This window comes from Durio zibethinus, chromosome 1 (assembly GCF_047325235.1).
Source record: "Durio zibethinus cultivar Kanyao isolate XHJ-2024 chromosome 1, ASM4732523v1, whole genome shotgun sequence".
Lineage (NCBI taxonomy): Eukaryota > Viridiplantae > Streptophyta > Magnoliopsida > Malvales > Malvaceae > Durio > Durio zibethinus.
This window is the reverse complement of record NC_143162.1, coordinates 26,019,671-26,039,272: the sequence shown is the minus strand read 5'-3', so window position 1 is coordinate 26,039,272 and position 19,602 is coordinate 26,019,671. Positions and strand designations below refer to the sequence as shown.

Below are 19,602 nucleotides of genomic sequence, written 5' to 3'. Positions count from 1 at the left end.
ATAAGGAAAGTCTATTTGAGTGAGCCCATATGTTGTAGAGACAAACTGCTTAGCACCAAATTGCCTTAACACCAATAGTGGAGCATAACTCAGTATCCCCTATAGTCCTAAAAGTAGTATCCATAGCTCATCTCCTCCTTGATATAACATAGGCACAAGAGGCATTCATGGTGCCATCCATTTGACTTGATCACTGGTGAGTCTTTGAAAGAATACTACCCATTCCTCATTAGATTTTAATGTTGGACACTTACTCTTGCAAAACTCTTTGACTAGGGTTCTATTTTGTAAAAAGGGCTTTGAAAAAAGCATTTTTTGGCATATGAAATGACTTTTTATCCACACAAATAATAGCTATACACACCCTATGAAATGTCCCTCATTCTGAAGATAAAAATTCAAAGACCTAATAGTTTTGGCTAGAATTACTAGTATAAGATTAATTACCTGACTTTCAATTTGCTTAAACAAATTAACCATTGCTAGCTTGATATATCCTAGAGTTTTTGGAAAGTTCACCACGTCGTAAACTGTCAAAGCAAAGATTGCCATGCCTTGATCATCTCCTAAATGTCCCAAAATGAAATCTCAAAAGAAATTCCAAGGTATGCCGGCACCTTTGCCCTTATCCTTTGTTAAAACGTCCATAGCCTCCGCCTTTAACTCCATCAGTTTGTCTATCTTTTTATGGTACCCTAACTTTGATTTTCTACCATATATCTTATCATGGTATTAAAGTTTGAATCCTACATAATTGACTACTCTTCAATGGTTGGTGTTATGTCTTCCTCATTAAACATGAAACATCTATACAATGGGTCCTAAAATTGGACAACCACTCTAGTCAGCTACTTCTCAATCACAACTAGGATAAGAGGTGTGATTTGCCCATACTTTTCATAAAACCTCACTTTTCTTAACTTTATCTAATCCTATATGATAGCCAAATCTTCTAAAATATTCTATGTAAGATTCAAATATACTTTTTCAGCCAACCTTGACATATAATCATAGGGCAAGAAATCCCTTTCAGTTTGTTGGTTTTGCTTAGACCATTTATAAACCTCATTATATGACTTACATGGAACACTTATGGGTGACAAATAGATTTGTAACACTGTAAGATCCAGGAAAAGAAACTTCATTGAAAAACATCTTAAAACAAATACCTCACTATGTTATTGATGTATGCTAGTGTAATTTAAGCAAAATAAACGTAAAATGAGAAAAGATAATAAATTAGTATATGAAGAAAAAAGGAAAAATAAATAATAAACAAAATGCCTTTAGGGATTATAAAGTAAAAACAGGTTTAAAAATCAAACAAACAAGAACAAAAGGTTTTTTCTTTTTAAAAAAAGTCAAATAAGAAGAATAGAATATGTACATTTTTGTAATTTTTCTTAGAAGAAGCATTATAACATAAGTGTTCCTCGCTTGCCTTAATTTCAGGGATTGTCTACAAAAGATAGGCATGGTTCTATCTAGGGTTGGCTCTTATAGCTTACTATATGCTTGGTTCAGATTTAATCGTGTCTAAAAAGGCTCCCAAATTTTTCCTCACTAGCGTCCTTGCATGGTAAGGCACCCAATCCTTACCCATTATAGCTATAAAATGAAAAAGTTCAATTTGAAAAGGAGTATTATGCTTGCCACTATAGATCTTATCACCTCACAAGAACATAAGTACTTTACTCCTTCTTAAAAGTGTTAAAGCTTAGGTATAGAGCTCATGCATGTTATGAAAGTGCTATTGTGTGCATGAGGGAACAACGCATTACAATCCCTATTCTAAATCCCTTATAATTTATATTGAACATATAAAATAATAAATAAATGAAAGACATTAATTAAATAAAATGACAGGGATTTTTGTCTTTATTATTATTATTGTTATTAAGAAAACAAAATCAAAATTAAGGAAACTAAAGTTAAATACCAATTAAAATCACTAAGTCAAAATTAAGGATAACACATAGTTAATTTTTTACCTGACTCTATTAAAAATTGATGTCCCTAGTAGAGTCATCAAGTGTTATAACAACTTTGAAGGGACTGCTAGATAAATTTAAAAACAAAAGAAGTTACTACCAATCTTTTTTGGCAAGGAGTGATTGGCCACCTATTAAAACTTACATTTTAAATAAAAATCTTGAAATTAATTAAAGTTCATTAAAAAGATAATTTTATGGTCTGCGAAACAGTTTGGGTTTAGGAGTAGATTATGTATGGAGAAGGATTAGCATCTCTATGGCCCCTGTCTAAAAACGATACCAATTAACTATGCGTTATCCTTTAATTTTAACAAAAAAAGTCTTAATTTTTATATTTAAAATAGTTTTTTTTTCTTATTGTAACCAAGACATCTTTTGTTTTTCTAATCATTTATTTGAAAGATAAATAAGAACCTTGTGTATTGAAAAATTCATAAAAATATTCTAATACTTTGGCAATATTAAGAGGAACTTTCTCACCTAGTGATTTCTTAAGAATCATTACTTTGACTTTTCAAGAATCCTATTTTCGACGGTTCATATTTGTCTTTAAAATCAATATTTGGAATGCATAAAATAATACTTATAATTTAATCCAACTTTTTTTTAATAAAAATTCATTTATTATTTTTTTTATTTCTTTTCTTTTTTTAAACAACTAGAAATCTTAATAAAAAGTTATTCTAAATGCTCCAATATATTGGCGGCATTTTAGTTAAATTTTCTCACATAGAGATTTATAAAGAATCATTCATTTGACTTCTTTGTAGTCTCATCCTTAGAGATTTTATTTACTTTTATAATATGATATACATGGATTAATTTATAACATTATTGCATTGTATAAAAGTTTATTCATTTTTTTAATAATGAACAGTAAACAAGAATTTTTTATTAAAAATTATCTTAAATATCCCAATACTTTGGTAATAATTTAAAAAAGTTTCTCACCTAGGTATTTCTTAAGAATCACTACTCAAACTTCTTAAGAATCCCATCATAAAAAAATCACGTTACTTAGAAGAGTATGAAATTTTGATGATAAAGTGCAATTTCCATGCAAAAGTGTTTTTATTTTTTATTATTATTTTATTATATTTATTTTTTTACTAAATACTTTTTTTAAAAAAATTCATCTTACTTATTTTCCTTATGGTATATCCATTTTAGTACTCATTTAACTTTATCTTAATCACTTAATTATTTCATAATGAAGGTGAAAACCCTGAGCTCCCATGTAACAAAAGAAAGAATGAAAAGACCATTATCCCATTTTGAAACCTTTACGTGAAAGCAAAATGTGAAAGGAAAGAAATTTTGTTTTTTTTTTTTCAAAACAGAAACTGGGGATCAAATACGTATAAGCCTAGATCTTAGAACATTTTCAAAACAGAAGGAAAGAAACCCTCATGTGAAATTTTGAAACCTAGTGATAAAAACAGAAACAAAATTGTGGCAAGCTTGGACTTTAAAACATTTTTTTTTTACTTCTACCATGGGGAATCCAAAACCAAGTTTTTATCTTACATGTAAAAGATACAGTGGAGTATTCAGCTTCTATTTTCCTTGAGATATGTTTCCAAAAATAAGGCTTTCAATTGTTTTAGAAAAAAAGAAGACAAATATATTTTTTTTTCAAAGCAAGATATAAAGATGCAGAACAAGATTGGAAATTTAAATTAAAAGCAGAAACTAAAGCTAACCCTGAAAAGATTTGCATTATGTCATTCTAAACCTTTTTTAATCTTACATGAAACATATGTGACCCTATACAGAAAAACATAGTAGCTACTTTATATTTTAAATCATATATAAATAATATGAAAGTTTGGCATGTGGAAATATCCAAGGGAAACAAAATAAACTACTTGTTTTAGTTCGCTTATGGCTCTTTTTCAATCATCTATTTCATTCCCATTGATGGCTCCCTAAGGTTCTTTTTTTTTCTTTTATTTTTTTATATATTTGGATCATCTTTTTACTTCCTGCTTTTGGTTTTTTCGTAAAGCCTTTATCTCTCTTCCTTTTCCCTACAATTTTTTTTACACGTTTCTGACCCTTTCCTCCTCTTTTTTTTTTATTTCTTTTTCTTTTGGTTTTTTAGAGAGCTTTTTTTTTCTTTTTTGTAAAAGCTTTTTCTTTTGTTTTTTGGGTTTAGCTAGCTCCTCTCTTTTTTTTGAACGCTCCCTTCCCTTCTGTTTTGCTTTGTTTTTCTTTTTTTTTTTGGTTTTTTGAAGACTTTTTTCTCTTTTTTATTTTTTTTTCTTCATTTTTCAATAGCCTTCCTTCCGAAACCCAAAACCAGAAATCTTGGAACCCTTCATTTTTAGCACATTTTAAACTCCCTAGGCTCTTTACTCCCTAAGTTTCCTATTATCTCCATTTTCCTACCCATTACAGGCACTTAGTTCTTGTATTCTTTCTTTACAGGTTGCTAGTGCTAAGACTAGCTTGTCTCATGTCAAGGCTGTCTTTTTTGTTCGTTCTCATGCAAGACTTGAAATCGAATTCTCAAGCTTTTCCTTTCTCTTTTACTTTTTGTTTTGCCATTAAAAACTTTATCTTATTTTTTTTTATATCACGTCACCCTTTTATTTTTTCTCTTGTTCATGCAAAATCCCATGTAAAAGCCTTTAGATTTAAGGATAGCCAAACGGACCTCTCAATCATAGGCCTTCTCTCTTTTTCATTTATTTTTGGGTTTCTTATACATGGGCTATGCTTTACTCTTTCTTTTGTTTTGGGTCTTCATTATTTAGACTAAGATTTTGGGCCAACCTTAGGTTTTGTTTCGGTTTGAGATTTTCTTATTTGGGTCATTTATGGGTCATATGATGGGCCATTTAAATTGGCTGTTGCTAAGGCCAATCTTGGGCCTTATATTTGGCTTGTAATTAGGACTAAAAATGGGCTACATCATGGGTCTGTTTGGGCTTTTAAATGGGTCCCTTTGTGGTCAATGTAATTTGCCTTTAAAAAAGGCCATACAAAAGGCTCAAAATAATGATCTTAGCCCATGTGCAAAAAAGAGCTCAGATCAACAACGTTAAATTGTTTCAGATAAAATTAGTTGTCTCAACTATCCCTCTTTGCATATTTCTAAGAATCAAGAATAATACAAATATTAGACAACCATTTTGTTCGAGTGATGTTTTTAAGAGAATTTTTTTCTTTTTTTTTAGTTTTTCCTTTTTTTTCTTCTTCTTTTTTGTTTTTTGTTTTTGTTTTTATTTTTTATTTTTTGTTTTTATTTTTTATTTTTTATTTTATCTTTATTTAAAATTTGAAGTACCTAACCATTTGAAAGCTCCTTTTGTCAAAAGCTTCACAACTTTTAAAAGTAAATTTAAAATATTTTTTAAGCATAGACTCAATGACTTTTGAAAATAAATTTAAAAACTCCTTTAAACAAATACTCAACAACTTTCGAAAGTAAATTTAAGGGCTCCTTTAAACATAGACTCAACAACTTTATAAAATAAATTTAAAAACTCCTTTAACCAAAGGCTCAACAACTTGATACAAGCCAAGTCGTATGACAGAGCATGTATTGTCTGAGCCTAAGCACAACCCACACTAATGCATAGCATATTTTAATCTGAGAGAACTTAGTTTCTTACTCAATAAATTCCTTACTCAAATAATAAATGGCATGCTATTTTTTGCCAGTCTCATCCCTTTGTCCTAGCACATATCCCATAGAGTTCTTGTAAATTGTCAAGTATAGAATTAGAGTTTTTTGGCTACATATGGTACCAGCATTGATTGATTGGACAAATATTCTTTTATCTTTTCAAATGCACTTAGCACTCTTCATTCCATTCACCAGGTTAACTATTTTGAAGTAATTTAAATATGGGATCACATTTCGAGGTTAGTTGTGAAATAAAATAGGAATATAATTCAACCACCCTAGGAACCCTCTTTCCTTATTTTGTATGCATGGAGGGGACAAGCTTTTAATGACATGGATTTTGCCCAGGTCCACTTCAATTCCTTTTTTGTTAACTATGAATCCCAAAAAAATTTTAGATTTTATCCCAAAGGTACGCTTTGTTGGATTTAGCTTGAGTTGATAATTTTATAACCTTTCGAAAATCTTCTTAAGATTGGCAATATGGTACTTTCTTTTACAAGATTTTGCTATCATATCATCAACATACACCTCTATTTCTTTATGTATCATGCAGTGGAAGGGAGTCAACACTCTCTGATATGTAATGCCAGCATTTTTCAATCCAAATGGCATAACTTTATAGCAAAATGTGTCTTGCATTGCCATGCATGTAGTTTTTTCCATGTCCTCTTGAGCTATTTTGATTCGGTTATACCTAAAATAACCATTCATGAATGAGAACATAGAGTACTTGGCAGTATAATCCATAAGAGTATCAATATGAGGCAGTGGGGAATTATCTTTTGGGCTAGCTCTATTTAGATCCTAATAATCTACATACATCCTCACTTTTCCATCCTTTTTAGGAACTGAAGCTATATCGACTGTCGTTCGAGGTACTTGGCTACTTCTAAAAAGCTAGCATCAAATTGTTTCTTAAGTTTTTTTTTATTTTTAAAAGCATCTCAAGCTTCATTCGCTTCAATTTTTGTTGGACTGGCTTGCATTTAGACCTTAAAGGCAGTTTATGTTTAACAATATCAATATTGAGCCCTAGCATGTCTTGATACGACCATGCAAACACATCCATATATTTTTAAAGCAAATTTTCTTACTTTCCCCTTTCAACATGCAGAAACAAAATGTTGATCTTGATTTCCTTTTTATTTTCCTGATCCCTATATTAATCATGTCCGTAGCTTTCTAGTGCGATTTTATCAATCTTTTTTCTTGTTTCATTAATCTTAAGAGATCATGAGCTGAAGCAAAGTCTTTTAAATTTCCATCAATATCAAGTTCATAGATGCGGATGAAATTTTTGAAATCAAACTGAGAGTTATTATCAAAATAATGTTCATTATGTAGAGTCTTAAAAATAGATAATATTGCATAGGTATGGGTGGATATATCAGTGGAAGCAAAATACAAAAGTAATTTATGTTAAGAAATGTAGGAATAAATAGATATGAACACAATATGAAGTGGGAAATGCATTGTATTTGTCATTTTATTAATGATGATGAAAAGTAAGCCCATACAAACTTCCTACATGCCCTTGGTTAGAGGTAATTAAAGATTTCATTTATTACATAAGCTAGGTTCAAGGATAACAAAAATAAAACAAGCTGCATTTTCTACTAGGCTCTAAAATTCGCGATCGCAAGGATAAACAAAAACATCTTCATCCATTTTTTTTTCTTTTTTTTTCTTCATTCTTTCTATCTGTATCTTGGAAAAAGCTAGCTCTAAACTTTTTGTTGGGTTCCTCTTCTTCATTTTCATTGACCCAAAAAGATAGTATAGCACCTGTTGTATGAATCCAAAGCCTATCTATCAAGCAGTTGTAAGACAATGAAATATTCATCACCTGAAATTCCATGTTGAAAGTGCATAAGCCTATTTGCAATGGAATCTCAATGTCTTTTAGCACTTCTCGTCAGGATCAGCTAAAAGCCCTTACCATCATGTGGCTATTCTTCATATGAGATGGATCAATAGGAAATCTAGCCAATGTGGTCATAGGCATGACATTAATTGATAACCTTTTGTTAATAAGCAAATTTGCCATTGTACACATCTTACACTTAATGTTGATGTGAAGAGATTTCACATTGCCACATCCTTTGGGTGGCATTTCATCATTGTTAAAGGATATGAAATTTATAGCTACTATATTTCCAATCATATAGCCCAAATTCTCAACTGAAATATTATGTTCCATGTAGGCCTGGTTCAATATCCTTGGCAAAGAGTTATGGTGTGGCTCAGAATTTAGCAGCAACAATAATTAAGAGATACAAGTTGGCATCTTGTTTAATTGGTTGACAACACTATATTCATGATGCTTGATGATCTTAAGAAACTCATAGGTTTCTTTTTTTGACATCGACTCTTTTATTTGCATATTTAGGCTTACCATTTGGTGAACTGTTTAACCTTTCTCTTCATTTTCTCCAACTTTACCCTTGCTTTTTTCAGCTTTCTCTAATGCCTCAAGAGTATAAATTCGACCACTTCGAGTCTTTCCTCCAATGTCGGATATCTTAGTTGTATTTTTGATGTTTGCATTGTTTGATCCCTGAATCTTTATGTCAAAAATATTTTTAGGGGATTGTTTTGTCATCCTTATAAAGGAAAGCACTAGGTACATATATAGTGATAGATGCTTAGGAATAGGGAGTGGACTTGCTTTCCATCAATCTTGGCTCATCATTGAAAATGGTTAAAGGTTTGGGGATAAACAACCCATCATATGCTTGATTATCATCAATCTCAGATAGCATTGTTCGAATCATATTAGTTTTGACCAAATAGTCATATACAACTTCCAAAGGAGTTTTCACCTCTTTTATCCACCTCTTAACTAATTTATCCCTCTCTATTACATTGGTTATACCTTTAGCATGGCTAAGCAATAGGTTTCCTCCAAATTTGAATGCTACACATGTATTGAAATTTAATCACCCATCATTTACCAAAGCTTACACTCTATACTTTAAAGTAGTGCAGTCTTATTAAGAATGGCCCACAGTACCAAAATGATATTCACATTAGGTGTTAGGGTTATACCATGTAAGGTATGGTAGTTTGAGAGGTTTGAATGGAATTAAGGCAATGAGGTGGCTTTTCAAGAGTAATGGGCATAGATCAGTATAAGACATGGGAATTAGATTGATGAGAGTTTTTTCTTGATTATTAGCGATGCAAGGATATTTCTGCTAAGGGGTAGGACTGCTTGGTGGGGAAAAAGATTACATAATTTGGGTAGGAGTGAATTGGGGTGCTCGGGGTCAGAATTTGGGTTGATATGTAGTGGTAGTGCATATGGGTATGGTATATGAGATACTTGGTCGACAGATGGGAAGTAGCATATATATATATGATATGAATGGTATGACATGAACGGTCTAGGTGGTGTGCTTCCATGTGTCACCATGTGAGTTTCTTCTTCTTTCTTTTTCAAAGCTATTGTTTTCTTGGCAATGGATGAATCATGTCCCTCGATTTTGTAGGTTTTATCATTTTTTCAATCATTTCACTAGAAATTACCATGTTGGCAAAATTTTTGGTGGCATTTCCCTCTAGTTTATCATAGTGTGGTGCTTTCAATGTTCTAACAAACAATACTATTATCTCTTTTTTGGTCAGTGATGGTTGTACTTGACCTATAGCATCCCTTTATTGGTGGGCATACTCTTTAAAGGTTTATGTGGGCTTTTCCTTCATATTTGGGAGTGACAATAGTTAGAAGCCATGTCGACCACAACCTTGTAATAGGTGATGAATGCTTGGGCCAAATATTGCCAGGAGTAGATCCAGCTCTGATCCAGTTACATGTACCACCTAGCTATCGACCCAGTTAAACTATCTTGAAAGCAGTGGATTAGGAGCTTGTCATTCATTATGAGTGTGCCCAGTCATTTTTAGGCAAAACTTGCTAATATGGGTAACAGGGTACTTAGTCCCATCATATTTTTCAAAGTTAAAAACTTTGAATTTTGTCAAAATAAACAAGTTAGGTACTCGACTGAGTTCGTTGGCATCAATACTTCTAAAAATGTCATTTCCTTTAATTACCTTTGATCGTTCCTTGAGTAACTTATATTTGTTTTACATGTCTATGTTTTTAACAAGCTCAAGCACGTGTCTTAATTTCTTGCTCCTTAGGGTCATCTAGGTTAGGAACCATCATAGGGTCAGCAGGACTACACCTAGGGTTAATATGGATACAGGCTGGTTGTTATAAACTAAAGGGCCTTTATAGGTAAATGGTTGTCCTTCAATCGACTATTGATATGCCCCATGTGAAGTTTGAGAATGTTGTGGAGTAAAGCCTAGTAGATACATAGGTTCCCCAGTATTAATTTCTTCATGCGACTTAAATGTCCTAACAACTCCTTTCCCTTTTGACATCCCTAACAATAGTTGCTTTAGTTTTGACATGCATTCTTGGATCACTATCATTCTTTCCCTAATTTCCTCTTAGGCCTTTTAAACCCCTTTCAATTCAATCGGACTGCTTGTTTTCCATATTTCTAGCCCATGCCCTTGTATTGTGTGTATGTAGGATGGACTGAGTTGGATTCTTAGACCAATCTATCCTTAAACCTTTATTACCATAATTTGCAAAATTAGGATACTATTTTATTTTTATGGAAGAAAAGCTTTTCACTTTAATTTTAAAAATCACCACTTTAAAGATATAAGTGTTGAGAAAGATAATGACATGCATGATGTATGTATGGATGCATTAAAAGGTATTTACTCCATGACAAATTTCAAACATTAGAACTTTTCATTGATTTCGAATAGTTTTTATTACATGAAGTCATAATTCATGATAATTTTCCAACACTAGAACTTTTCATTGATTTCAAAAAACTTTTCATTACATAAAGTCTATCATTCTAGAATTGTAACTGTAGAAATATTTCACTTGCTCATAGTTATCTTTAACTTTGACCAAAAAGTCTAATAGAAGTTGTCCATAGCCCCTGGTCGAGTTAATTTCTTGTATCAAAGCCTCTAGCCTTTTGACTATTTCCTTTGCTTTCATATCATCTTGCAAATTTGACTAGCTTGATACTTTATTTATTATTGCCTTCCCAAACTTTCTAACTTTCACTTCATGTGAGCATCTATTTCCACATCATAGTTGTAACTCCAATCATTTTCCTTTTTATGCCATTCTTTCATGATTGCGAAGATATGGTCCTTATGGACTCCTGAATTACCTTGCAAAGTGAATCTTTTTCATTTTGCTTTTCATAGTGTTTTCTTTTTTCATCCTTTATCTAGGCCTTTAACCTCGCATTTTCCTTTTGGCATTTTATTAACCTTGCTAAAGCTGTCGAATATAAACCCTCCCAATTTCACCATTCTTGAGAAATCTTAACAACTTTTTCCTCATTTTCTTTAGCTTTGTCCTTCCAAATTTGCATCTCTTCTTAGAGTTTAATCATCTCTCTAAGCCGCTTACCACAAGGCCTGGCACCTCTCATTTCTTTTAGTTAGACTTGTATCTTTTTATTTTTCTAATGCAAATTATTTAGATCACCTTTCGCCACATCTCTTTCTTGTATTGCCTTTTTTAGTCTACTTTCTCAGGCTTCTACTTTGTACCCCAATTGTCCTATCTACTCTCGATGTCTCAAATTTTCTTCTTTTATTTTCTCTTTTTCTGCTTCAAGTTCCTACCTGATGAGCTCAACTTCTAACAAAAGCATTTTTACCTAAGGATTGAGTTGTTGAAAAGGAAAATAGCACAATATCACTAAACCATTTCACCCTCCAAATTAAGTAATGGAGCATGACTTTCTTGAGGAGCAGCCCCAACTTTAACCTTAGAGTCTTTTTTCATACTTGAATTGATTGTTCAATTGTCTTAGGCAAACCTAGTTCTCTATACATAAACTTTATCTGAGCAAGCCCATGTGTTGGACAAACTGCTTAGCACCAAATTGCATAACACCAATAGCGAAGCATAACTCATTACTCTCCACAATCCCAAAAGTAGTATCCACAACACATGAGGCATCCATAGTGCCATCCATTTGACTTGATAACTGGTGAGTCTTTGAAATAACACTACCCATCCCTCCTTAGATTTCAATGTTGGCCATTAACTCTTACAGAACTCTTTGATCGGGGCCTTATTTCGTAGATAACACTTTGAAAAATGATTTTTTGGCATTTGAAATGGCTTTTTATCCACACAAATAATAGTTGTGCGCACCCTATGAAATGTTCCCCATTTCAATGACAAAAATTCAAGGACTTGATACTCAGAGAATCACTACTTGAACTTCTTTAAGATCTCATCCTCAGAGATTTCGTTTACTTTCATAATAAGATGCACATGGATTAATTTATAACTTTATTGCATTGTATAAAAGTCCATTCATTTTTTTAATATCGAATAGTAAACAAGAAATTTTTTTATTGAAAATTGTTCTAAATATCCTAATACTTTGGCATTAATTTAGAAAAATTTTCCAATCAATAAATTTCTTAAGAATCACTACTCCAACTTCCTAAGAATCCCATCATCGAAAATTCACATTACTTTGAAAATTATGAAATTTAGATGATAAAATGCAATATGCATGCGAAAGTTTTTTTAATTTATTATTATCTTATTTTTTATTATATTATATTTTTTGTTGTTTTTACTACATATTGTTTCAAAAAAGATATTTTACTTATTTTCCTTATGTTATATTTTTTTCATTACTCATTAATTTTATCTTAATCACTTAATTATTTTATAATCATTATTACCAAAAATTTATTAAGGGAACAAAGCAAAGAAAATCTTTTTATTGAAAATTTTTCTAAACACCTTAATACTTTGGCAGAACTTTAGAATAATTTTTTTATCTAAGAATTTTTTAAGAATCTCTACTCAAACTTTCTTAAAATTATATCCTCGGAGATTTCCAATTTTTTTTTGTTTCCTCTCTTTTTATTTTTATTTTAAATAATTGATCATCATGAGCAAATATTCATGTATTATTGCAATAATTTCATTATTAAAAGAGTCATTTTTCCTTTTCATCATTTCCTCTTTTTGTTTATATCAGCATTAAATTGTAAATATATTTTTTAGGAAGACAAATGAATGACAAAATTTTCAAATTGAATATTTTCCTAAATATTTCATTACTTTGGTAGTATTTTTAAAAAAATATCCTCACCTAGAGATTTTAAAGAATCGCTACTCGAACTTCCTTAAAATCTCATCATTGAAAATTTTCATTCATATTATTATTTTTCTTTGTATAAATCTAAAGTGTATGGAACATAAGTGCATCAAAGTAAATTTAAACATGAAAGAATAAATTGCATCCAATCAACAATGAAATTAAAAAATGTGTGAAATTAAAATTTATGATTTATTTAAGTAACACAAAAGAAATGTGCATGGGCCTAAAAAGGTTTGTTGGACCATCCATAACCAAGGTTTATCAAGCCCATAACCAAAAACATGGGCAATAGGTTCCCAAACAAAAGCAAAGCTTTGAACTCTCTCTACCCCATAAATGGCCCACATGTGAAGAGGTAATGAACATATAAGGCTTCCCCTTAATAGGTAAACAACCAGCTTACTGTTAAACACAATACGAGCAGTGAGTACAAGGATAATGGAGCTTCATGCTCTTGCATATAGTTACATGCAAAAAGCATCAGCAAAAATAAAAGAAATGAAGCCTCAAATTCACGAAACAATCCATCCAGAACCATAAACAACAAAATAGCAACCTTTGAAGCTTTAAGCTTCAAATAACAAGTAAGCTTTAAGCTTCAAACAACAAAACAATGACCATTTGAAGCTTTAAGCTTTAAAGCTTTTTTTATTGGTTTTTTTTCTTCCTCTCTCGATAGCCTCCCTTTCTAAACTCAAAACCAGAAGCCCTAAAACCCTTCCCCTCAAGCTTTTTTTAAACTACCTAGGCTTTTTACTCCTTAAGTTTCTTATTGTTTTCATCCACCTACCCATTGTCGGGCACTAACTCTTGTATTCTTTTTTTACAAGTTGCTTATGGGGAAACCCCTAGCTTTTCTCATGCTATGGCTGTCATCTTTGTTCTTTCTCATGTAAAACTTGAAATGGCATTCTCAGGCTTTTCCTTTCTCTATTACTTTTTGGTTTTGTCAATAAAAACCTATTTTGCTTTTTTGTATCTCGTGACCTCTCTTTTTTCTCTTATTCATGCAAAATCCCATACAAAAGCCTTAAGGTTTAAAGATAGTTGAATAAACCTGTTAATCATGGGCTTTCTCTCTTTTTGATTCATTTTTGGGCTTTTTTTATGTGTGAACCATGCTTTCCTCTTTCTATTGCTTTGGTTCTTCATTTATTTGGGCTAAGATTTTGGGCCAAGCTTAGGTTTTGTTTTGGTTTGGGATTTTCCTATTTGGGCCATTAATGGGCCTTTTAAATGTAATGTTGCTAGGGCCAATCTTGGGCCTCATCTTTGACTTGTAATTGGGCCTAAAAATGGGTCACATCAAGGCCTAGTTTGGGCTTTTAAATGGGTCACCTCGGGTCTATGTAACGGGCCTTTAAAAAGAGTCATATAATGGGCCCAAAATAATGGCCTTAGCACATATGCAAAAAATGAGCCTAGATCAACAATGTTAAATGTTCTAAATAAAATTAGGTGTTTACAAATGTCCTTCTTTGTATATTTTTGAGAAGTAGGAATAATACAAAGATATAGATAACAATTTTGTTTGAATGATGTTTTCGAGAGATTTTTTTCTTTTTTTCTTTTTTCTTTTTTCTTTTTGTTTTTGTTTTTTTTTTATTTTGTGTTTTTAAAAAACTCATTTTATCAAAGGCTTCACAACTTTTGAAAATAAATTTTAAAAGCTCCTTTAAACAAAAGCTCAATAACTTCTGAAAATAAATTTTAAGAACTCCTCTAAACAAAGGCTCAACAATTTTTGAAAATAAACTTTAAAGCTCCTTTAAACAAAGGCTCAAAGACATTAAAAATTTTATCATGAAAAATTTCCTTAAATAAAAGCTTTGAAACTTTAAAATTCTCATCTAGAAAAGCCTTTTTAAACAAGGCTTTGAAACTTTAAAAATTTCATCCTGAAATGCTCCTTTAAACAAAGGCTCAACAACTTTAAAATTTGAAAAAGCTCCTCTAAACATAGGCTTGACAACTTTAAAATTTTGAAAAAGCTCCTCAAAATAGAGGCTCAACAACTTTAAAAATCCCATTTTTAACTAGGATAAACCTTTTGCAAATTAAAATTCAAAAAATTTAGAAGTTTTCCTTAGCCACAACTTGATCCATCATGTTTTGAATCAATTTGGAAACATTCTCACCTTGTTTTAGTATTCTAGATTCATATGACAAAGTTTGATCTCTCATTTCCTATAATACTGCAATATGCATACAATGGATGCATGCAATGGATGAATGCAAAGAACATTATGCATGTCATGTGACCATTCATTTCATATCATGCATTCCAATGTCATAGTAACCAGGTTCTCATAATCAACCTTATCTTTTAAATTTTGGTTGTCTCTCATTCATTTGAAGTCTTTTCTTCAAACTTTTGGTTCTTTTCTTTTTTCATTTTTCTTTTCATCTTTTTCTAATTTCTCATCATGATTCTCACATGCATTCATTTGTTTAAGAAATGTTCTTTGGTTGCTTATAGCCCTTAGGTATTAACGTTCTCATTGAATTTCTTTTTCGCTTCCATTCTTGGATTTCTTTTCTTTTCTTTTATTTATCTTTCCTTTCATTTTTGTTATCCTTAAGTCTTTCCAAAGTAATATCTGGGTTTGTTATGAACATTATTGATCATTACTTAATTCCATGACAAATGTAATGAATTCATGACAAGGATAGGTAAGAAAATTTTGATCATAAGGAAAAAAAAAAGATATTGATTGCACTTAAATTTTATCTTTTTCATGCTTAATTTTAGTGCAATTTGACTTATATATTAGCTTGTTCTTTGGCATTTTTGGCAAAAATACTCTAAATGCACATCATTCTTATGTCTAGGTACAATTAAAGAAAATGAGGAATATTGGTCAATTTGGATACAATGTAGAGGATTTTTGGTGCAAATGTGTGCAAATGGCCTTAACTAGTGTCAACATGTCACATTTGATTTTTAGTTGTTAATTTCGTAGGAATTACTTTTTCATAGATATTAGTTGATCAAACCAACTTTAGATAGTTTATAAGGATAAAAGGGTACTTAGGCTAGGAACTTCTTTAACTAATTCTCATATGATCAACATCTAGACTTTTATAATCTTTATTATTACTTGATGGCTTGTGTGCTTGTAGGATTTCCTAATCAAGTTTTTGTAGCCGTTGTCGAGGATTAGGTGTAAAAAGTCCTAGGTTAATATCAACTTTCACCATACTCTATTATAGATTGGTTCCCTTTAGTGTACATGCCTTAGGCTAGAAATTAGGTTTGTTTTGGTTTTAGGTGTACATATCACAGGATCTTTTGTTGACCATTTTTTTAGGTGTATATACTTAGAGTTCTATTTTTAGAGTGGTTCATTAAGTCTTGTGCTTTTATGGCCCATATAGGCACTCATTTAGGAATTATGAGTTGATCTATCACTCCTCCAACCTCTCATCCATAATAATGTTTTCAATCGTGAGTTGATCCCTCTAGATCTTAGGAATTATAAGCCTACTTGTAGAAGAATTATAAAGGAAAGACAAATCAATCCAACCAATATCATGGCCGAGCAGGACATTAAAGCCCTTAGGGATTATGTTGTGCTCGATATTCATGGTTTTTAGCCTAGCATTAGGAGGCCAACAATTCAAGCCAATATTTTTTAGATTAAACTTGTAATCTTTCAGCTAATATTGCAGTCAGTGCAATTCAATGGTCATTCGAGTAAGAATCTAAATGCTCATTTTTAAGATTTTTTAAAAATGTGTGATACATTTAAACACGTGTTACTGAGGATGCCATTAAGCTTAGGTTGTTTCCATTTTTCATTAGAGATAGAGCCAAGAAGTAGTTAGCCTCAATGCCACCAAATTCCATCACCACTTAGGATGAGTTAGTGTAGAAGTTCATGGCTAAATTTTTTCTTCTGGCCAAGATAGCCAAGCTTCGAAATGAAATTACTACATTTTCCTAGCATGACTTGGAGACCTTGAATAAGGCATGGGAGAGATACAAGGAGCTCATATGACAGTGTCTACACCTTAGACTATCAAAATGGTTAGAGATCTAAATCTTTCATAATGGGTCAGTGCAATATTAAGACTCTCTTAGATGCTAAATTAGGAGTTGCTTTGATGAGTAAGACTTTTGACATAGTTTATGATCTTATTGAGGATGTGGCAACTAATAATTGCCAGTGATCTAATAAGAGATAGCATTCTAGGAAAGCTTCGAGGGTGTATGAGCTTAGTGAGCTTACAACACTAAATGCTAAGATAATTCCCTAGCTAAATCTATAAAGCCTTTACATTATAAGGTTACATCTTCAGAGCCTAATCTTAATCGCCCTAGGTTTACTCATACCTATAGTTCCATAGCTATGTGTAAGGTATGTGGGGTAGGACATCCAGAGGAGTCATGTCTGAATACTTACTCAAAGTTAGTTTCATTTGTAGGATAGAACCCGAAGTAGCCCAACAACCCCAATTTTACCACATACAACCCAAGTTAGAGGAATAATCATGTTTACTCTTGGAATTAGCAATAAAACCACCATCCCACATCTTTTTAACCTAGTCAGCACCATTATCACTAATACCACTACCACATCATAGCATGTTCAGTTTTTTAAACCACCTCACCTAATCAGCTTCTAGTAGCCACCTTATATCAGCACTACACACCTTCATATCCATCTATTCCACCTCTAAATAAGAAGACCTCAATTGAGGATCTTTTAGGTTCTTTTATTAGGGCTTAGACCTCATTTATGCAAACCTAGAATATTATGCTTCAGAACTAGCCTATGTTTGTAAAGAATTTAAAGGCCTGAATTAGTCAGCTAGTTACTTTTTTAAGTACCTGACCCCAAGGCACCTTACCCAGTAACACAAAGTTCAATCTTATGAAAGAAGGAAAAAATCACTGCAAAGTAATTACACTTAAGAGTGAAAGATAGTTAGCTAGTGACTAAGTCCTGATAGGTTCTCAAGATGTGGCAAATGAGGAGTCTGATAATAATGAACTTGATAGAAACCTATATTAAAATTATGAAAAGGGTAAAAAGAAAGACAAGGGTATAGTATCAGTTTATACCCAGTTACCATAAACTTCATCCTCTAGTGCTTTACCTAGTTTATCTAAACTTGTTTCTTTTAAAGCTAAGCCATCTAGGCCTTATATTCTTTTCCTTCAATGGTTTTAGAAGTAGAAAGAAAAGAAGCAATTCTTTAAATTTCTTAAAGTGTTTAAGAAGCTACACATTAATATCCCATTTGCATATGCACTTAAATAGATGCCTACCTATACAAATTTATGAAAGACATTATTTCTCATAAAATGCTTGAGGATTATGAGACAGTTGTAATCACCAGTTAGTGTACATTAGTGATTCAAAGAAGGCTACCTACTAAGCTTAAAGATCCTAGCAACTTTACCATTCAATGTATCATAGGTAGTATGTCTTTTGGTAGAGCTTTATATGACCTAGATGCTAGCATTAACCTGGTGACTTGGTTTATTTTTCAAAGATTAGACATAGGAGAGGTTAAACCCACCTTAATTACTTTGCAGTTGGCTAATAGGTCATTGTAATACCCTAGAATGATTGTAAATGATGTTTTGGTTATGACAAAGAAATTCATTTTTCTTATAGATTTCATTATGTTGGACATGATGATGGATTGTGATGTCCCAATTATTTTAGGAAGGCCATTTTTAGCCATCGAAAGGGCATTGATAAATGTGTAAAAAGGTAAGTTGACTATACAAGTATAGGACCAGGAGGTCTGATTTAATATTTTTAAGGCTTTGAAGTATTCAAATGATTTTGATGAGTGTTATAGGGTAAAGGTAGTCAGTAGCTTGGCTAGTGATATTTTTCACCTAGAGCATCTAATCTTATAGTTTAAAGATTCCCCTTTTATTGTTGAGGTAGAATATATGGATTTGAGCTAGGATGATGATGTGATTTTGATGATCTCTACTGATCGATATGCTCCACCTTCTAGTCTTGAGCCTTTAGTAGACATAGATACTTTTTCTAGAGTAATTGAACCTTCTATGGTAGACCCACCAGTTATTAAGTTTAACCCATTACCCTCATACCTTGGTATGCTTACTTAGGTAAAGATGACATTTTACCTGTGATCATATCTGTATTCTTGACTGATGATTAAGAGGCATGACTTCTATCGATCCTGCATGATCACAAGTTAGTTATAGATTGGTCAATTACTGACATTCAAGGAATTAGGCCATTTTTTTGCACATACAAATTTTTTATGGAGGATGGATTTGGGCCAACCATTGAGATGTAGTAGAGTTTGAATCTGACCATGAAAAAAGTGGTGAAAAAATTATCAAATGGTTAGAATATATCCAATTTTGGATAGTGCATGGGTTAGCCCGATTTAATATATGCCAAAAAAAGTGGGATGATTATGGTGGAGAATGAGAATAATGAAATGATTCCCACTAGGATTGTTGTTGGATGGTAGGTATGTATGGATTACCAAAAGCTAAATAAGGCTATGAGGAAGGATCATTTTTCTCTATCTTTTGTTGATTAGATGTTGGACCAAGTATTCAGGCATAAGTATTATTGTTTCTTGGATAGGTATTCTAGATACAATCAGATAGCTATAGCATCTAAATACTAAGAGAAAACTATTTTTACCTTTATTTTTGCTACAATTACCTTTAGGAGAATGCCTTCTGGACTTTATAATGCCCTAGCTACTTTTTAGAAGTGTATGATGGCTATTTTGTTTGATAAGGTAGAGGATTTCCTTGAGATGTTCATGTATGATTTTT

General features: G+C 31.8%; 1 non-coding gene across 1 annotated transcript; it reads right to left on the bottom strand.

The window, feature by feature from the left end:
* Positions 1 to 16,729: 16,729 nt before the first annotated feature.
* Positions 16,730 to 16,836, bottom strand: LOC149520496 (small nucleolar RNA R71). The gene has a single exon (XR_016326677.1). It is a non-coding gene; the product is annotated as a small nucleolar RNA R71 (small nucleolar RNA).
* Positions 16,837 to 19,602: the final 2,766 nt, after the last annotated feature.